The 6,831-nt window shown below is 50.8% G+C and overlaps 1 protein-coding gene across 6 annotated transcripts in view; it reads right to left on the bottom strand.

Moving 5' to 3' along the window:
* The window catches only part of Smox (spermine oxidase), a 37,737-nt gene that overhangs the window by 29,688 nt on the left and 1,218 nt on the right, over window positions 1–6,831 (bottom strand). Inside the window, exon 1 of one of the 6 annotated variants that reach the window (XM_048811265.1) lies at window positions 1,211–1,513. The exons of 3 other annotated variants lie outside the window; for them this stretch is intronic. The gene's annotated coding sequence lies outside the window, so the exon portion shown is untranslated. Of the gene's footprint in view, window positions 1–1,210; window positions 1,514–6,831 lie in introns of those variants that run through there. 2 more of the 6 variants (XM_048811270.1, XM_048811269.1) reach the window with 2 other exon arrangements.

The raw sequence follows: 6,831 nt of genomic DNA, 5'->3' as shown, positions 1-6,831 counted from the left end.
CGGGGGGGGGGGGATGGTGACATTATCCCCATGATACAAATGGGGAAACTGAGGCACAGGGAAACTCGGGGCAAGAAGCTTAACACTGCTGTTAAGGGGAGGTAGCAGAGAGGTATAGAGCAGGAGACCCTCGAAGAATCCAGAAGATCCAGGCACAGTCACCACCAGGTCCTGGACATCTGATAGGTCCATCCAGGCCCCTTTTTCACTTGCTCAGTGAAGCAGAGCCATGACCACAAGAGCCCAGTGTTGGCTCTGGGCCCAGGTACTGTCCAGCCTGCCCTTCCCTCTGTAGTGCCCTTTTCTTCCTCTGATTGTCCAAATGTGCCTGTCACTGAGTCCACCTCTCCCAGGAAGCCATCTCTCCATCCTTCCTTTCCTCCCTGGCATATCTGGACCTGCCCATCACCCATGTTTGTGGACTCTCAACAAGCAGCATCCTTCTATATCAGCTGTTCCCAACAGGTGTCTTCCGAGTCAGTGAGATATTATTAGGGAGTCTTCAAAAAAAGACTTCCTTGGTTGACTCAGTTTGGGAAACACAAAATGGTTTCCCTCTACAGGACTTGTCAGAGCCTTTAATGCTCCTAAATCCATTGTAAATCTCCCACAGATGGAGTAGATTTGCCACTTTCTATTGTTATTTGTCCCCAGAACCCTTGAGGTTTCCCAGAACAGTCAGAGAAATGCTGACCCATCCACCCCTTCAGGACAGCCTGGCACAGAGGTAGCGGGTAAGACTGGCTTGGCCTTAACCTCCTTTGAAGAGGCAGGTGGGACACCTGGGGAGCCTGAGAGCAAGTGAACCCCTGCCCTGACAGCCCCTCTGGGCACTACCTAGCATAACAGAACCTCTGCCCTCCATGTCTGGCCTCCCTATCCTCCTCCTAGAGAATGTACTCCCCCTGCCAGTGTCTGGGGGAACCTCAGCTACCAGTGATCTCAGTGCAGAGCCTAAGGAACAAGGAGCCTTAGGAGACCCCCAAAGCAAGTTGGACGGCTTATTCGTGCAAGTTGGTTCTTCTACTCCATTACTTAGCATGCGAGTTTTAAATATTAAACCAAAACTAAAATAAGTTAAGCTGCCACTCTGAGAAGATGCAGTGCCCCACCCAACAAACCCTGTGACATCCCTCCCTTCCCCCAGGACTGAACATCTCTCAGTTTATAGACAAGGAAACTGAGGCCTCAAAGGAGAGCAGACACTTGCCTGTAGGGGCCCAGCCAGGGGCAAAGCAGAGAGAAGCATCCAGGGCCCTCAACGCCCAGGTCCGCTGGGGGAACAGCCAGAGTGGGATAAAACCCCAACAGCAGCTCAAGTGACCATCAGCAGCAGCACCCGGGATTCACACCCAGCCAGAGGAACAGACAGGGCACATGCCAGGGATGATGGTCCACAGCTGGGGACACTTCAGGGGCTTTTCAGAGATGTACAGCTGGGGCTGGAGGCCAGAGTCAGCTGTTTCCCCAATCTTTCACCCCACCCTGGCTGGAGGAAGGGTGCTCACCACAGATTGGCTACGCGCAGCACCCAGCTTGGCTGTGGGCAGAGATAAGGTGCCCCGCATGTCATTTGCATGTCACTCTGCCCAGGAACAGAGCCACCCCAAACACCCGCTGTGGTCTTGGAAGCTCCTCCCAGTCAGGAGCCCTAGAAATCAAGCCTGGGTTCCCAGGTGAAACTCACACCTCTAGAGGCCCCTCACCCAGCATCTACTAAGTTCTTCTCTGCCCTTCCCCCCAGTCTCACCTGCACCCCCAAATCCCCACACAGGCAGCTCCCTACACCTCCCCAACATGGTTCATAGGAACTGAGATGGTCCCCTTTACCTGTTCCAAGTCCCGCCTGAACTGCGCAGGTTCCTCAGGACTCCAGTCTAAATCCTCACTACACAAATCGGGGCCCCTAGACCAGCAGCACTGAACTGCCCAGGCGCTTGTTAGAAATGCAGAGTCTCAGGCCTCACCCCAGACCTCTGAATCAGACAGGACCAACCTGCATTTTAACAAGCTGCGCAGTTGATGCGCGTGTGTTTGAGTTTTGAGAAGCACTTTTATAGACCACCATTTAATTAAGTCATGGCAATCACAACCTATAACCTTCAATGGTTCCCTGGGGCCTAGTACAAGTCTAGACTCAGCAGCTTGGCAGTCAAGCTTGACCCAGCCTAACTTCAACCCACTACTCCAGGTCTGGGCTCCCCCTCTGCCTTGGGAATGCCATTCCTCCTTTGTCAGCACGACCACCCAGAACTCTAGGACCCTCTCAAAGCACCACCTCCTTCAGGAAGCTAGTTTGAACTGCACCTCATTATATCACAGCTGGCAAGCTCACTTTTATTTCCTGGAGAGTGGGGACCATGTCCTTTGTCCTCATTGGCTCTGAATACCAGGCTGGGACACAGGAGATGCCAGGTGCCAATGACAACTAACAAGGTCCAGTGCCCAGCTGTCCGGAAGTCTGCCCTCAGCTCTAGCCTGCCCACCTGAGGCTCTGCCACAGCCTCCCCTTTAACACAGTGGACAAGGACTTAGGTGCTATGGAAAGGCCTCCTCCATGGGCCTACTGACAACCCTGGGGCCTGGTGAGCTTTCGATAATATGTTTGCCCTGTGCCTCAGTTTCCCCAAATGCGGAAGAGAATACTGACTGACCCTCTCTTCCTGTGGAGCTGGCAAGACATGCTCAGACAGATGAGCAGATCCCCAAAACTCTGAGGCTCAGAATTTGGAGCAAACAGCTGTTTCCAGTTTCCATCTCTCTGTTCCCCCAGTTCTGCTCCCACATTCAACTCAGTCCAACTCAGACTCCAGCCAGGTTTCCCAGGGCCAAGCCTGAAGCTCTACCTAACAGCATTCTAGATGGAATCCAAAATGGGCCAGCTATCTGCAGAGACCCCACCTGACCTCCCTGTCCTCTCCAGGCATTTTAAGAGACAACAAAGAAGGAATGCTATACCCAGGGAGGTGACATTCTAACAGGTTTTTGGACCTGAAGCAGTAGACCTCTACAGCACCCTGACATCACAGTATGCATCATGCCCAACTACTGGGTTCATAGCCCCTCCTAGAAGAAAAAGCAGGACATGAAGCAGAAAATTTTTTCACCTACTTCACTCCAGGATCCCTTCCACCTTAGAGGATATGACTTCTCTCCTGTCTCCTCAGCTCCCCAAGCCAGGCACCTCAGGGAGTCAGGAAAAACCCCTTGTTTGTTCAGAAGTCCTCAGGAGGCACATTTATGAGAGGCATGAGAGAAGCAGCGGAGTGAACTAGAACACACACCATCACTGCTAGTTGTATGACTGTACCTCAGTCTGCCCATCTATAAAACGGGAGTGAGTAAGACTGATCTTACAGAGCTGGTAAGAGGATTAAAGGAGTTAATGCTGCAAAGTCCTTAGAACAATGCCTGACACCCAGTGAGCATACCAGAGCCTCGTCCTAGCCTCTTGGTCTCTGCCAGATTTCTCCATCCCAGGATGCCCTCCTTGTTCCTACCTATTCCAGCTCAAGGCCTTTCCTAAGTGTGCCCGCCTGACCCCGGATCCGAATCACCAGACCTGAGTTCTAGCATTCAACTTGTGGTGTGACTTCAATCTATCCCCAGTTCCCCTTTTAAAGGCTGAGCTCTCCTCCTTCCCAGATCTGAGGTCCCCTGGCTCTCAATCCTCCTTTCTGAGAGTACCAGTCACATGATTCATCCATGCAAACAGGAGAGCTGTGGGTAGAAAGGTAAGAGTCTACAGAGAGGGCTGGGGATATAGCTGAGTCAGTAGAGTGCTTGCCTGGCATGCCAAGGCCCCGGGTTCAATCCCCAGCACGACCACCAAAAAAAAAGTCTATAGAGACCCCCATAGTCCCACCCAGCAACCACCCAAGGGTATAGGTTGAAATGAATCCCAGGCTATACACCTCTCCAGAAATGGAGAATCTCCCTTCTGGGGCAAGGGAGAGTGAATAGAGGGGACAAAAATCAGATAGGTGACTACAGAGAGTGGCTGGGGCCCAAGATAAAATCAGCTACTTAAAATCTGTTTTCATGAACCAGCCCAGATTTCCACCAAATAAAGCAAAGGAAATCATTTGCCCTCAACCCACAGTGACCCACACAGACTCCACACACTGGAACACCCCAAGGTGTAGAAGTCTGACCTCAAGCTACCTGTACTTTCTTCACTTCTCCCCCACCCCCAGGGATTGAACCTAGGAATGCTCAACACTGAGCCACATCCCTGGTCCCTTTTTTTAATTTCTTGTTTTGAAACAGGGTCTCACTAAATTGCTTAGGGCCTCACTAAGTTGCTGAGGCTAGTTTTGAACTTGTGATCCTCCTGCCCTCAGCCCCCAAACTGCTGGGATTACAGGCATGTGCCACTACACCCAACTTCTACTTCCCTTTTTCACATCCCACTGGCTCTCTCAGATTCTTGCAGCAATTTGCACAACTGCTTTTGAGGAACAAAAATAAAATCCTCAAAGCCGCTTGAAGATTAAAGGGGCTCCTGTGCTAACTGCAATATCCATCTCTTTTTGCCCAGTCCCATCCTTCCCACCTGGCTCCGATTTCCTGAGCATCAGTTACAGGCCAAGCCCTGTACTCAATGCTCCAGATAGAGCAGCAGGCCATTCAGTCAAAGTTCCAGACAAAGTCTTAGAAGCCAGACAAAATCAAGTAAACAAAGTTAGGACAATTGTAACAGTTATGGCCTCTGATAAATATAATGAAGAAAGTGAACCAGATGCTATAATGAATTACAGGAGAGGAGGGCCCCTCTACCTATACTGGGAAGGCATTTGAGGAAGTTATATTTAAGATGAGACCTGAAAAGTAAGGAGCACAGCCAGCCCAGTGAGGGCACTGGGAAAATCCTCAGGCAGAGAAGACAGTACAAGCAAGCAAAGGCCCTGGGGCAGGAAAATGCCTAGGCTGTTGGACAGACAGATATGATTCAGATGTCTGTCAGGGAGCATACAAGGAGATAGTGGTCAATATAAGGCTGGGGAGGTCAGCAAGGTCAGATCACAAAGGGTCTGAATGACCAGGAGAAAGTTTTGAGATTTTATTCAAGTGCAATAGAGATCCATCAATGGTTTTAGAGGAATAAGGTGATATAATCAAAATTTTCAGCATTATTCTTGTTAAAATAGATCAGAGGACACATGCAGATGGGAAAAGCATTAGCCCATTAGCCCATTAGCGGCTACTCTCTGCTACTATAGCATTCAGACAAGACTTAAAAGATGCCTTGGCCTGGGGCAGGAAGCCTAGGGCAGTAACCTGGGGTGGTAACAAGGAGTCAGAGCATGGAGAACAGGACTGATCTAGATTTTGTGGAAAGTACTAAAAGGACTTCCTCTTGGACTGGATTCAGGGGGGAAAAAAGGGAAAGGAAGGAGTTGATGCCACTTGTCGTAAAAAGGTGAGTAGATTCTAAGCAACACTCAAAAGACCTGGAGAGGATCATATCTGGGGAGTGCAGTCTGGGTTCTGTTTCATCCACATTAAGTATTTTGTCAACCAGGACATCATAAATCAGATAGGTGGCTACAGAGTGGCTGGGGCCCAAGATAAAATCAGCTACTTAAAATCATGAGAATGAAAACATGTAAGATCTGTGTGTTTATGAATTAATACTTGCTTTTTAAAATCCTAAGGAAAAATGAAAACTGGGGCAAGGGAGAGTGAATAGAGGGGACAAAGGGGAAAGCAAAGCTGGGGAGTCAGGAGAAAGGAGGGGACTGAGGACAGAGATGGGGCATGTAGAGCCTACAGCATGTAGAAATGAGTGAAGGGGTTGTCAAAAAAAAGACTAAGGAAGAGGCAGCCAGGAAGGGGAAAAGAAAACCAGGAGAAGTAGTCAAGGAAGGACACTGATTCTAGGAGGAGAATGGAGAGAGGTGGGCAGAGAATGGAAGGGGTGTGCAAAGACAGAGCCCTGACTGCATGAGCTGCAGTTTCAGGGAAGTTTCCCAGTCAAGTGGGCTGCAAAACAGAAGGGATGCTCTAAAGGAGCAGGTATAGTCAGCTCTCCAGAGAAGTTCCACTATGAAGAGAAGTGGGTCCTGGCTGAAGGGAGAGGGAGATCAAGGCAAAAAGGGGACTATAAAATGCGAGAGGGAGCAAAGTCTGTTCTTATAGTGTAAGAAATGACCCAAGGGGAAAGAAGCCACTTCTAACACTGAAGAGGGAAGGTAACTGAGGGATGGGCAACAGCGAAAGGATCTTGGAGCCAGAGGCTCACGGGCCTGGAATTCAGGAATTGAATGCTCCTAGCTGAATACCAATCTTTAAAGGGGACAGAAGAAACGGAATGCAGATGTGGGGCTTACCCTACACACACCTTCAGAGAAGCACCAGATGCACGCCTACCTGTCCCTCCATTCATGCCCAGTCCCTCTGAGCCCTGGCACCTGCTGTTTGCCCAACCACAACCAAGTTGCCCCCACGGACTGGAACATAATGTGCTACGACCAACAGGTTCTGCAAACAACCTGTGGGTACAGCTCACTGTACGTGCCACCCACCGCGCTTATCACTTCGGGCACTACCCCTCCTCTTGCAAGCTCCGAGGGAGTCCGTGGGCCCCTCACCTGCTCTGCAAGAGCCTCCGCCTCAATTCAGGGCGGTGGTTTTCCTCAACTCCCCCGTCCCGGACAAAGTAAGCACTCCAACACACCCTACCCCTTTCCGAACCTGGCTCCTGCCAAGCCCAGCGCAGATCGTGAGCCCCTAGTTGGCCCTTCCAAGAAAGCTGCTCCGCAGTCCGCCCGGGCCCTTCAAGGAGGCCACCTGGACGCTGCCCGGGGCCAGGAGCCAGGGTGGCCCGCC

The sequence above is a fragment of the Marmota marmota genome, unplaced genomic scaffold (assembly GCF_001458135.2).
Source record: "Marmota marmota marmota unplaced genomic scaffold, marMar, whole genome shotgun sequence".
NCBI classification, from domain to species: Eukaryota; Metazoa; Chordata; class Mammalia; order Rodentia; family Sciuridae; genus Marmota; species Marmota marmota.
Note: the sequence above shows the minus strand (reverse complement) of the source record. Positions and strands in the feature narration are given on the sequence as shown.